Source organism: Colobus angolensis, unplaced genomic scaffold, assembly GCF_000951035.1.
Source record: "Colobus angolensis palliatus isolate OR3802 unplaced genomic scaffold, Cang.pa_1.0 Scaffold162, whole genome shotgun sequence".
Taxonomy (NCBI): Eukaryota; Metazoa; Chordata; class Mammalia; order Primates; family Cercopithecidae; genus Colobus; species Colobus angolensis.
The window spans coordinates 851,348-864,368 of NW_012114733.1; the positions used below are offsets into that span (position 1 = coordinate 851,348).

The window sequence follows — 13,021 nt, forward strand, 5'->3', positions numbered from 1 at the left end:
ACAAAACCAAAAACAAAATTGTGAGAAGCATCGATAATGATTCAGTCAGTATACTGATAAAGCAAATTTCCTGTATTTTTTTTTTTCTCTCTACTGCCAATGTTACTTTCATGGCTTTTGTTCATGCATTTACAGAATCCTGTCTGTTAAAATTAACCAGTTTAGATGTACTTCTCGGTAACTTACCCAACAGGCAGATTGTCTCCCTGTTCTTATAATGTCAATAAAAATTGAAAGTCTATTTTCCAAGTATTTGGGTTTTTAAAAAATTACTACACTAAAACTTTTCCTTATATCTAACCCAAATTTTACAAGATAATTATGTCATAGGCAAGGAAACAATGTTCTTTTACCATAAATATAATAATACAATTGCAACTAGCATTTATGAAATGATTAGTGTGTGGAAGGAACTGAAATGAGTTTATGTGTGTTAGATAATTTATTCCTTGCAACAATCATGTGAGGGAGATACTCTAATTCCAAATTTTACGGAGGAACAAATAAAGAAACTGAGTCTTAGCAGTGTGAAGGCTACAGAGGGAATAAACAGTGGCACTAAAAGTGAAATATGGCTTTTTGATTCTCTATTCTAAATCAATATGGATAACAATTTCAAAATAATATATTTTGTGTTGACGGTAGAAAATTTAGGATAGGAAAAAAATTTCTTCATATCCTATTATTCAGAGTTTTCCACTCTTAGTCTGATAAATCTATTTGGTGTACTCATTGTAGATACCCTATCTGTGTATATTTTCAACAAACCTTTTTTTTAATTTAAAGAACTATTTTTATTATTATTATTTTACTTCACGTTCTAGGGTACATGTGCACAACTTGCAGGTTTTTTACATGCAATGTATACATGCACCATGTTGGTGTACTGCACCCATTAACTCGTCATTTACATTAGGTATATCTCCTAATGCTATCCCTCCCCCCTACCCCTACCCCAAAACAGGCCCCGGTGTGTGATGTTCCCCTTCCTGTGTCCAAGTGTTCTCATTGTTCAATTCCCACCTATGAGTGAGAACATGCAGTGTTTGGTTTTCTGTTCCTGCGATAATTTGCTGAGAATGATGGTTTCCAGCTGCATCCATGTCCCTACAAAGGACACGAACTCATCCTTTTTTATGGCTGCATAGTATTCCATGGTGTATATGTGCCACATTTTCTTAATCCAGTCTGTCATTGATGGACATTTGGGTTGGTTCCAAGTCTTTGCTATTGTGAATAGTGCTGCAATAAATATACATGTGCATGTGTCTTTATAGAAGCATGATTTATAATCCTTTGGATATATACCCAGTAATGGGATCAGTGGGTCAAATGGTATTTCTAGTTCTAGATCCTTGAGGAATCGCCACACTATCTTCCACTATGGTTGAACTAGTTTACAGTCCCACTAACAGTGTAAAAGTGTTCCTATTTCTCCACATCCTCTCCAGCACCTGTTGTTTCCTGACTTTTTAATGATTGCCATTCTAACTGGTGTAAGATGGTATCTCATTATGGTTTTGATTTGCATTTCTCTGATGGTGAGTGATGATGAGCATTTTTTCATGTGTCTGCTGGCTGCATAAATGTCTTCTTTTGAGAAATGTCTGTTCATATCCTTTGCCCACTTTTTGATGGGGTTGTTTTTTCCTGTAAATTTGTTTGAGTTCTTTGTAGGTTCTGGATATTAGCCCTTTGTCAGATGAGTAGATTGCAAAAATTTTCTCCCATTCTGTAGTCAACAAACTTTTACATGTATCACAATTAAACGTGTACAAATATGTTTATAGAACCATTTATAATCATGTTAGGTGGAAATAGATAAATGTCATTAATAGTAAATCGGATGACTTCGCCATTGTATTTTCATATCTTAGAATCCTACACAGCAATGAAAATGAATAAACAACCATCATATATGGTGTCATCATGGTTGATGCTCAGAAATTGAGCCAAAAAGCCAGACACCAAAAACAGACATGCTTTTGTTTGATTTATTTAAATTTCAGATATCGATAAGCCAATCTACAGTATTATAAATCAGGTAATGAGGGCTTGAACTGAAATGGTGGTGGTGAGCCTATCTAATCTATCCAAAAACAGTATTTTCTGAAATAAGAACTGTTACTATTACCATTTACCTATGAGAAAACTGAAGTTCAGAGAAGGGAAGTAATTTGCTAATTTTCTCAAGAGCACAATGCTAATGGCAAACTCCTAATTCAAATCCAATCTGTTGAGCTCCAGAGCTCCAGTGCTCAGCATTATAATAGACAGGAATCAGAAAAAAATGCCTTTTCCATGGAAGACACATTCATCTCAAAAAGAAAACAGAAGAAAGAGTTCATATAAGGTTTTTTTTCAAGCCCACTATTCTTTAACCATATTCTTTATCTCTACTATAAAATTGATCATTAATATTCTCCTTCTCCACAGACTCTTTCTTCAAGCATCTAACTTCGTCAGTCTCTCTTATCCCAAAACACTCTTTCAATCCTGCTCCCTACTCTCAAAAACTTGCTTTAATCCTCTTGCTTTTGGGAATGGTATTGAAAACTCAAGAATATATCAAATATATCAAAATGTTCCCTCTTATCAGTTTGGAATTGTTAAAAAAAGAAAGGCTAATCTACACTGGAAAAAAATGAGTAAATACTGTGAATGTGAGATGTCTTGATTTCAGTGAAAAGGTAGAAGTTTGTAGAAAAGATGGAAGATGCTTTTCTTAATATTTCTTGAAGCCTCACGTTTTTCAACCATGTAGCATTCTTCTATTTCTTACTTCCTTTATTCATTCCATTTATTTATTTCATGGAATAGAACTACAGCTTAGTGTTTACTGTGAGTTTAATGTTCTAAGCCTTCTAATTGAGAGTGAAAGACAGAGACAAAAGAAGGCAGATTTTGAAAGTCCCTAAGCCAAAATCAAAGTAATGGCCTAAACAATGAGTGGCCCTTACCATTGTGCTGTTACAGCACTTTTTTTTTTTTTTAACAGCACTTTTCAGGGGATAATTTTAATATGTTTCACAAACATTTATCTTCTTAGGTGTATAAACATTCTCCTTAAAATCTTATTTTAGCTATTCAGTTTTCTCAGTATATTTTATTCCTCTAAATAGAGTACAAAGGTAAATTTTAACATTAGCCCTTCATATTCCAAACCAAAGTTATCCAAATAACACATTTTTAATGTACAAGGAAAATAACAGCAAAATTAAATGGCAAACTTGCAATATTTTTTAGCACAAACAGATTAGTAAACCTGCAGAAAATATGCAAAGCTGTAGTGTTTACAATGTTTTAGCAAATTACAAATTATCTCAAGAAAGAGAAAAGCCAAAGGACAAACATCAATACACATTCCAAGGCTACATAAAAATGATTTCAGTGTTGGAAAAAATTCTTAGATGGAAGCAATGATGATAATGGGGGAAAATACATTTTGTTAAACTGTCTCCCCCAAGGTATAGGATAAAAATTCAATTTTGCACCAACCACAATAATGTCTTCTAGAGAGCATGCTTTGTTCACAGCTTTATTTTGCTTTAAAAAAGAATAATCTAACAGAGCACAGACCCAGACTATAACTTAGCTAAAGCACAAGTCCTGAATTTACAATTTTATTAATTGAAACTGAAGCAGATTTACCCAGGCTAATGTTGTGAAGCATGCCCCGGAGCAGAATATTTCCCATGAAATGTGTTTCTAGTGATGTCTGTCTGCATATTTCTATTTAATTTAGGATTGCAGGGATTCTAATGGTTTTCTTTATTTTCACCTTATTTCTTCTACTGGAGTTAGACGTACATTGTTGCTTTGCCTGCAACTTCTATGGTGATTGGTAACCCTTGAGGAACCTGAGAATCCGTCACTTTAATCCAGAAGCCATTGCAATTTTCCATGTTCAGTTATAACTTGCAAAAATAGGATCAAATAGAGTAAAGAGAACAATATTAAGCTGCAACTACATTGTGAATTTGTTGTAACTCCTTTTCCCAAAATGCATAGCAGAGAAAATCAATATCATAATGTTATTTATTCCTACTGAAAAAATTGTCTGTGAGTTTTAGATTTTGAAAGAAATTGGGAGGAAATGAAGGAGAGTGTTTCCTGTAAGAAATGCTTCCTGGCTGGAATAATAAAGAGCTAGTTGAAATTGACACATCATTAGAGTGCCACTAGGATGTTATCCTGAATCCAGAAATGATGGGGAAATAAGCATGATTTTATGGAGTCTAAACCACAAACCAGTTGATTTTGTTCACTGGGGCACAAAGTATAGAACATGACATAAAGTAGGGACTTGGAAAAGACTAAATTAAACCATCCCATCTAGCGCAGGGCCACATAATTTTGTTGCAACATGTTTTCAGTTCCCACTCTTAATATTTGGACTTCTTGGGCTCTGGCCTAAACTCTCTAATGTGCTACCTATGTACTCTCCAATTCCCTTGTCTTCATACGTGATCTCTGTGATAATGATTCTCAATGTTTATCTCTAGTCCTAGACTCTCCACTGAACTGCGGGTTTCCACATCCAACTTCCTACTTGACACTTGCACTCATATATCTAATATATGTCCCATCTACAATGGCTAAAATGTGTGTTGGTTCTAATTAACACAGATGATACAAATATAGTAAACCTGTATTATTCCTATTCCAGTCTTGTTCATCTCAGTAAATACCACTAACATCCACTTAGTTACTAAAATTCCAAACCAGCAATTATCCTTAATGCCTTTTTTTCACTCATTACTCTCCAGTCCATTAGCAAGGCTAGCAAGACTTGTTCCACCTTCAAAATATATTCCAGATCTATACAAAGCTCTCCAGTTTTCTCCATCTCCAGCTACACTTTGGTCTAAACCACTACCAGCTCTTGCCTGGAAAGTTTCAAAACTGATCTCCCGTGTTTGCTCCTTCCTTGGCTTTCAATTTTCTACAGAGTAGCCGGAAACAGTTTAAGACAAAACCGTAATGTCACTCAACTTCTTAAAACCCTCCAATGACTTTGCATTGCCCTTGCAATATAAACCCAAATTTCTTGGCACTGGTCTACTTGCACTCTTAATCTGGCCACCTACCTCTCTAACTGTATTTTTTACCACTCTGTTCTGCTTACTAGATTCTAGTTACATTGGCCTTCTTTCTGTTGCTTGAATATAAGTGCACACAAGTCCTTGTGTGCTAACTATTCCTTTACATAAACATTCTATCTTCTTACCTTGCATGGCTGGCTTGTTCTGTGTTGCTCAGGCCTGCCCATCCAATCTAAATATTCCTCCTTTGAGCTATATTGCATGTTTTATTTTCTCCATTTCACTAACTATCTGAAATTATCTTATCCCTTTATTTGTTTAGCTGTGTGTGGTCTTTCTCTTGCCTCTCCATGTCATAATAATGTAAGTAGAAAACATGTCCACATGGTTACCGCTATATCCCCAATGCCTAAAATAGAATACAAAACATATTAAGTGTTAGAAATATTCATTTCTTAAACATTTAAAATTTTCTTTAATTCATAAAGAAAAAAACTAATAAATTATCTCTTACTCATTTTAACCCACTATATTTGCCTACTGATTTGTTGGATATTACACCACTGTTTATTCACTGGATTTATCACATGGTTAAGATATTTTTTACAATGTAAGAGAACAGGGAGAAATGAAATAGTCGTTTTTTATCGAAGTACGTGGAGGTATGGAGAGTGACTATGCAGTGCTTTCAAAATCTAAGAAGTGCATCTTACTTGAGATATGATTAGCTTCCTGGAGACAGAGAGAGAGAAAGAGAGAAAATATTCATATCAATATTTAGAAATGTATCACAACTTATACATGTGATATCACAATTCTTGACCATTATTCATACATTATTCTTTTTAGATTAGTTCTGGTTTTTTTGTTTGTTTGTTTGTTTTTGTTTTTGTTTTTTATACAGAGTCTTGCTCTGTCAGCTAGACTGGAGTTATAGTGGCACAGTCTCAGCTTGCTGCAACCTCTGCCTCCTGAGCACAAGCGATTCTCTTACCTCAGCCTCCCAAGTAGCTGGGATTACAGGCTTGTGCCACAACACCCAACTAATTTTTTGTATTTTTAGTAGATACGGGGTTTTACCATGTTGGTCAGGCTGGTCTTGAACTCCTGACCTCAAGTGATCCACTAGCCTTGGGCTCCCAAAGTGCTGGGATTACAGGCGTGAGACACCGTGCTCAGCGCCTCAATTTTTTTTTGCCCCCTATTAAACAAATGTTGAACCATCTCACCCTAATTTTCACATCCCATATGCCCTCTGACTATATCATTTTTCATTGCTTCTCTGGGCAACATTATGGATAATTTCTTCAGTTCTGCTTGCCCATTAATTCTTCCTTTAGTTGTATTTAATATATCAGTTTATTTCCTTAATTTCAATTATTACATTTTTCTAAAAACTGGTACCCATTGAAAATTGTCTTGTTCTTTGGATTAATATGACTTTCACATATTTGCTCTGACATCTTTTATTTTTAATAATTTTAAATACTCATTTCATAATCTATGTTTGGAATTGCATTATCTCAATGTTTTGATATTTCTAATCTTGATTTTGATATTTGTACTTACTTTCACTCAAGATTTCCTCATGTGTTTTATAACTATGGATTTCAGCTTCTACTTAACAGGACTTTATTTAGAAATCCTAAGTGTTCTCTGTTGAGAATGTACCCTTCCAGAGAAATTTGGTGATTAAATGTATGAGGTAACAACACAGGAATACTTGTTTTGATAAATCTCCCTTTAGAATTTCTTTGTCCTTGTGGGTGGTATACATTCAAACCTGAAACATTTGTGAGAGATTTTTAGGAGAGACTTTATCACTACTCCTAGAGATCCCAAGGCTCTTCTTTAAGATTGACAAATGTTGCAGGGAACATCCAAATATCACTGACTGCATGTTAACCATTTCCACTTTTCTCTTCATTTTTGGCCACTGGACATTTCTGTACTATATTTTTTCAAGGGTGCCTTACAATATTTGTCATATTTTATTCCAGTATTTCAAATATGTTTTGCATTAAGATTGTTTACTGTTGGTTTACAATATCTGACACATCTTTTTGGCAAAAATGAACCCATTTTCATTTGTATTTTTATGTTTTCCCTGTAATACACATAAAGAACTCACAATTATGACTACATGAGTCCATTCTCACACTGTTATAATGAACTGTCTGAGACTAGGTAATTTATCAAGGAAAGAGGTTTAATTGACTCACAGTTCTGCATGGCTAGGGAGGCCTCAGGAAACCTACTATCACAGCGGAAGGGGAAGCAAACATGTCCTTCTTAACATGATGACAGAAAGAATTGCTGAGCCAAGAGGGAAAAGTCCCATATTAAACTGCCAGATCTTGAGCGAACTCATTCGCTATCAGGAGAACAGCAGCATAGAGGTAACCACCCCATGATTCAATTGCCTCTCTCTGGGTCCCTCCCAGGACACATGGGGATTATGGGAACTACAATTCAAGATGAGATTCGGGTGGGTACATAGAAAAACCTTATCAATGACTGGAAGAAGAGTTATTTGCATTTCAGGGGAAAAAAATAAGACATAACATTTGGCCTTCTTGTTTTTCAGAGAAAGGATGGTCTGTATTTTTGGCTCAGGGGCTGTTTAAAGAATATATGTAGTAAGGTCAGTCATACCAATTATCCTTCATACCCAGTTCCTTTCCCTGTTATCATTCACCTTCTGCCACTTCAGTCCAAGTCCTGAACTTACTCCTGACTGATATAAGAGATAAGGACTGGAGTTTGGATATGAGAAAAAGGAAATGCCAAACGAAGGAGATACCTGATGTAATTAGAAACGAGGGAGATTTCTCTGATGACTTGTGTATATATATCTGTATGTATGTGTGCATATGTGTATGTGTGTGTGATAGAGATTATATGTATTATATCTGCATGTATGTATTTCAGTTATATTATTGAAACTCATAAGAATGTCATTGTGAAAATAATTTTCTATGCCCAGAATGGGTACCTATTCTCATTTACTTTTATAATTATTTCTATAATTGGTTCCACAAGTCAATACTGAAATAGCTGGCTTATTCCTACCACCTGCCTAGTACAGATATACAGAGAAGGTAATAATACATATTTAATTTTTTCTTTGCTTTATTTTCCAACAAATCATATGATCACAATATTGGGACAATATCCAACTTAGTATTCTGTTCCTGCATTCAAATGCCAGGATTCTTTTATAGAAAATAGACACCCTTTATAAGAATTAAATGGTTGAATATGGAGAAGTGGATGGGTAATTCTAAATGTTATTTGAATAAATTTGCATCTGAAAGGTTCTCAGGAAATTTCTTTTAAGAGAAACTTTCTGTAGGTGCATATGCTGTCCATAAATCACTTGATTTGCTTTGACTCCATTTCCTCACTCTTACCAGCATTGCTAGAGTCAAAGCAAAAGCTCCAAAATTGTTTACAGTATCTTCCTTTTTCTTTCAGTCAATTGTTATACATTTAGTGATTATCTGTTTTAACTGGAAGGATTTCTGTATTTTCCAGATGCCACTCTCAGGACCTAATCAAAATTCTATAGCAGGTGGAGAGATGTGGTAGAAATGAATGGAAAAGATACCTGGCCTGAAAAAAATTTGGGGGGTTGGATAAAGGAAGTGAATTAGATCCGCAGTTAACAAATATACATCATTGAAACTATGTTGTAGTATTAGAAGGACAGATTTTGATTGGTCCTATTATCTGGTGTTTTCAATCATGTGAAAGAAAATCTTCTTTTAAATGCCCTCAGAACAGATACTGGGGACATTTAAATAATCCCTGCTTTATGTTTCTCTCCAGGGAGAGTTTCTTATTTAAATTTTGGTTACCATTTGAGTAAAATAGAAGACTGCCATTGAGTCATTATTTGTAGGGAGCCATAGATCTCTGCAGTTGCTTGCCCAACTGTATTACCTCTGGCACGGAAGTGCAAGGCAGCAATAAATCAATGGGTACTTACAACTCATATTTTTCTATTTACTAATCTACCAGTGCCAGTCCAAAAAAAAATCAGTAGGTAAAGTTAGGTCCATATTCTATTTTTTTAAGAAAGTCAAAATAATATAGATGATAGGAATTAATAATTATAACAAAAATTCAATTCACTTTTATTAATATTTCTAAGGGTACTTCCATGATTACTGATTATTCTGTTTAGAACATGTATTAGTCTGTTCTCATGCTGCTAATAAAGGAATACCCAAGACTGAGTAATTTAGTAAAGGAAATATGTTTAATGATTCACAGTTCCACATGACTGGGGAGGCCTCACAGTCATGGTGGAAGGTGAATGAGGAGCAAAGTCATGTCTTACATGGCAGCAAGCAAGGTAGCATGTGCAGGGGAACTCCCCTGTATAAAACCATCAGATTTCATGAGACCTATTCACTATCATGAGAACCACATGGTAAAGACCCACCTCCATGATTCAGTTACTCTCACTGTGTCTCTACCACAATATGTGGGAATTATGGGAGCTACAATTTCAGATAAGTTTTAGGTAGGGACATGGTCAAACCATATCAGAACACTTGGAAAACTTTGGCCTTTGGAGAGGAAAATGTCCACTAATAATCTAGATGTAGACTCAGACTAGCAGCACATTTTAAATTACTGAGTATTATTCTACTCTAGGGGTGTCTTTAAATCACAAAAACTTTGGAGAAAAATCATAATTGTGTGTTAAGTCATGTTCCTCCTATGATGAGAACTAGAGGGGATTGGAATGAAGAGCACAAAATCTGAGAAGCTGAATGTTGAAATATCACATTCCATGCTTAGGTACAAATAACCTAATAAAGTCCTTCCTCTTACCAAATTAAGAAACCAGTGCTTTTATTTTAAATACTTATGTTCAAGTTTTTACTTCTGTTATTTAAAATTTTATTCTATGATACCTTCTCTTGATACATAATATATTGCATGGACCAGTAAGAAAAGTTCTTAATGAAATAGCAGAATAGTGGATTGATAATATTTTTAGGCAAACAACACAGAAAACCTTAATACGACTAACTACACAAAATTATTTGCCAACATTTTGAAGTCTAAAGTGATTGTGGGTCCAGAAGAACAGTGAAGTATGAGACATTGTGGATATGTAATACACTTGTATGCTTCATATAGGCAGAGTCTGATCTGTCATAGTTGGCTAGGAGTATAAAATTACCAACAAGGCAATGTTATTATTTCATTCTCCATAAGAAGATAAGTTCTGTTTTCTAGGATTATGCTAGTAACTTCCATCTTGGTGCTGGGGTGACCATGTTCATAGTTCAAACAAATCTGTCACTGTTCCTCAAAACACTAACTTTCCATACAAAATTTAACCCCGTGGGGGAAAAACATGTTTTTTAAATCTAGAAAATATGAAAAGAAAATGTATTCCCATATGGTAGAAAAAGTCTTAAGGAATTTTTCTAAAAATCATTTATCAGTGAAGAACATTTTTCACGCTCAATTTCTTTATTTTTTGTGAAACTAAAAGAAAAACTATCCATAGGGTATATTACTATGTCTTTAACAGTCAAATTTTATTAGCAGAAGCTGCAATGGAAATTGCACTTTTCACTTAAAGAATGATTGACAAAATATGGAAAATGTCTACCATATGCTATCTATACACTAAATACGTTGTTTCCTTTAGCTCAACTAGCATCTTCTAGACATCTCCTACTTCAGAGGCATAGCAGGAAGTCTTCTGGGTAGGGAACAATGAACAGGGTTAAGGCATAAACACCAATATGGGATCAACACACAAAATAGAATCTGATAAAGTCCTGTAATAAATGTATAAAATATGGTGGGAACATCTAGAAAGAGAATAATTTCTTCTCTAGGTGTCAAGACAAGCTCTATTGAAGAGATGTTAATTGAGCTGGCCATAAGGAATAGCTAGAAAAAAAATATTGAGGCAGAGCAAATGGAGTAAACTGAAGTATGGAAGGAAGGAAGGAAGGAAGGAAGGAAGGAAGGAAGGAAGGAAGGAAGGGAAGGTGGGTCTACGATTCGAGACTGGAGTACAAGGGAAAATAATGGGAGATAAACTTGAAAAGTAGCATGAGTATGCACTGGAGAATTATGGAAAACAATCATAAAAAGTTAGAATAGGAGCAACCTACTAAAGCTCCTGAATGCTATACTAAATAGTTTGTTTTGAGTAGGCAACAAAGGGAATTTTTGAGCTCAGGAAGGTGGTGTATATGGCACTGTCAGAGCTGAGTATTAGGACAAGTATTTCAAGATTGTGTTTGTGCCAGGACCAAGACTGTATTAAAGAGATGACTCTGTATTTCTGCCTGCCTTTTAAACATATATATCAGAAAAAAATATTGGTGTAATATAGATATATGCCAGGTATGCCTATAAAAAAGATTTTTTAATAAACAACTAATAATCTGTTTTAATCCTAAAATGGTGGTGATGAAACACTTTCATTTGAAATAAATAATTGAGATCAGACAATATATCTTCATTGCTTACTTAATTTTACTTCTATAGATATGTTCATAACATGTGTTTGAAGACAATTTGAAGGGTTTTGGTAGTTTTTATGATCACAGTAACAAAATACATTTTTGTTGTTTCAGATGATGGTGCCTGTCCATTAACTGAACAACTGTGGTAAGTTTATTTTGCTCCTCTTATGTCTGCACGGAATACTTTTCTTTTTGATATTCCAAAGGATTTATTTTACCCATAAAACCTTTGGTTAAATTCTTTGAATGAGTTTCCTTTGGGCAATCCATTAGGAATTTTAGGATGTTTTGTTTCTTTTCAATTAAAACTAAGACTTTAGTTTTCAACCAGATTTTGTCAGCAGAGATGTTTATTTTGACAGATGCTTCACTTACTCAAAGTTTAACAATCTCTCAATCAACTGGAAAAGTAATATACTGTTGTTAGTTACTCTTTTAGTAGTTACAAGAAATACTTTATAGTTTTTAGATTGATAGCAGAATACCCAGTGTATACTGACACAAAAGTTATTTTTTGTTTTCTCTATTATCCTTACAATAAGATAAAGAAGAAAAAGAATTTACATTCCTTAGCTTACATAATTGCCTTATATTGCTATGATTATTCATTGGAAACTAAGATGAGTGGGTATAACTTGGATCAATATAGTTCATCTCCGGAGAAGTTGCTACCCATTTATGTCTCTCTTGGAAGAATAAACACAACATATTTGTGTGCTTTCACAGTACTGGTAAACCGGTATTTTCAAGGATTCTCTGCACACTGCCAGACTTACAAAAAGATGACTCTACATAAAATTGTTACTCATTTTACTTCTTGAGAGTTTACCAGTTTAGAGCATACTGAGAGAAAGTGTTGCATTTTTTGTTCCTATTCAATTGCGATAAGAAAAATGTTATGAAAGAATGTCTTTGTATAGCATCCTCCCCCTTCCCTCAGACTAGACTGCTTGGTAAAATAAGAAATGGCCAGAGTGGGAGCTGGTTGGCAGGAGGATAACAAGTTTGAAGGTGTAAAAAAATGTACATAGGTTTTAGATAAGAAATAACAGAGCAACTGTATGGGATGCTGTATGTGGTGTGACTTAAGAAAAAGCAAATGTTGGAGAAAAAAATTAAAAGCCTTACTGTATATTACATTGGTGCTTCTCAAACCTTAATATGTCTATGAGTAATGTGGGCTATCTTTTCAAAACGCAGATTCTGATTGAGAATCTCAGCTGAAGTAGGGCCCAATAATCTGATTTCTGTAAGCTCCCAGGTGATGCAAAGCTGCTGGTTTAAAAACCACACTGTAAATAGTAAGGTAGTATATAAATAACTCTCTTCCTTTGACTCCTCCCCAAGGGACTTCAATCAAGACATTAATTTTCAAACATTTGATTTGGATTTGACTTTTAGTGCTTTTGATTCACTGTTCAAAGATTATCTTAACATTACGGCAAAAATGCTGTTTTAGTTCAGTCA

The 13,021-nt window shown here is 34.5% G+C and overlaps 1 protein-coding gene across 1 annotated transcript in view; it reads left to right on the forward strand.

The window, feature by feature from the left end:
• Window positions 1-13,021, forward strand: part of PTPRD (protein tyrosine phosphatase, receptor type, D) — a 1,303,505-nt gene that overhangs the window by 169,566 nt on the left and 1,120,918 nt on the right. Inside the window, exon 2 of the mRNA XM_011937289.1 lies at window positions 11,666-11,699. The gene's annotated coding sequence lies outside the window, so the exon portion shown is untranslated. The remainder of the gene's footprint in view (window positions 1-11,665; window positions 11,700-13,021) is intronic.